Source organism: Globicephala melas, chromosome 17 (genome assembly GCF_963455315.2).
Source record: "Globicephala melas chromosome 17, mGloMel1.2, whole genome shotgun sequence".
Taxonomy (NCBI): domain Eukaryota; kingdom Metazoa; phylum Chordata; class Mammalia; order Artiodactyla; family Delphinidae; genus Globicephala; species Globicephala melas.
The window spans coordinates 23,330,172-23,331,750 of record NC_083330.1 but is presented as its reverse complement, the minus strand read 5'-3'; positions in this window follow the sequence as shown (position 1 = coordinate 23,331,750).

The following is a 1,579-nucleotide window of genomic DNA, read 5'->3' as shown; positions in this document are numbered from 1 at the left end:
TATTTTAGATAGATTTCTGGTGAAGGAATTTTACAGGCAAGTGTAAGTAGGGTTCTCCCAGAAGCAGACCCTGAACCAAAGATTTGAGCGCAAGTGATACTTTTAAGGAAATTATTCCAGAAAAAAACTAGTAAGTAAGTAGGAGAAACAGGATAGAGAAATGTAAGAAGCCAAGCATAGGAGCAGTTTCAAGTTCAATCCTAGACTCAGCCTGATCCTGTGTGGAGCTCTAGAGTATAAAGTACACCTCAGTTCGTTGCAGCACTACTCACAATAGCCAGGACATGGAAGCAACCTAAATGTCTGTCGACAGATGAATAGACAAAGAAGGTGTGCTACATATATACAATGGACTATCACTCAGCCACAAAAAAAGAATGAAATAATACCATTTGCAGCAACACTGATGGACCTAGTGATGATCGTACTGAGTGAGGTAAGCCAAAGACAAATATCGTATGATATCACTTATGTGTGGAATCTAATTAAAAAAAAGATACAAATGAACTTACTTACAAAACAAATAGACTCACAGGCAAAGAAAGAAAACTTATGGTTACTGAAGGGGAAAGAGGGGGTGGGAAGTATAAATTAGCAGTTTGGAATTAACATATACACACTACTATATATAAAAAAGATAACCAAAAAAAAAAAAAGATAACCAACAAGGATGTACTGTATAGCACAGGGATCTATACACAATTTTTATTTTTGGCCACACCATGAGGCTTGTGGGATCTTAGTTCCCCAACCAGGGATTGAATCCAGGCCTTCAGCAGTGAAAGCGGAGTCCTAACCACTGGACCGCCAGGAAATTCCCAATACTCAATATTTTGTAATTACCTAAAAGGGAAAATAATCTGAAAAAGTATATATATATATATATATATATATATATATATATATATATATATGTATTCAGTTATACATATATATATTCAGTTATAAATATATAACTGAATCACTGTGCTGTATACCTGAAACTAACACAACATTATAAATCAACTGTACTTCAGTAACAACAAACTTACACCTCAGAGTTTGCCCCACCTTAAGGCAAGTAGCTGGGGTTTTGTACTCCCACACCATTTAGTTGCCACCTAATGGCCACTCTGGGGGAAATGAAGACTCTTGGGAAGTTCCTGTTTTCCCTGTGGGCTAGGCGCTCCATTGCCAAAGGACAGTCCTCTTTCCATTACAGTTCCAGAAAAGCATGCACAGCCTGGGGGTGGACAAACAGAGGTGGTGAAAGGGATGAAAACAATTTGAGCAGGGTGCCAACAGTGTCCACAGCGGACAAAACTGGAGTAAAGTAGGACTTTTTGTTTCTTTTTACTATTTTTTTTTTTTTACTGGTATTTTTTTACTATTTTTTTAAATTCACTTTTTAAAAATTTTTATTTTGTATTGGTATTTAGTTGACTTACAATGTTGTGTTAGTTTCAGGTGTACAGCAAAGTGATTCACTTATACATATACATAATATATTCTTCTTCAGGTTCTTTTCCCATCTATATTATTACAGAATGCTGAGTAGAGTTCCCTGTGCTATACAGTAGGTCCTTGTTGATTATCTGTT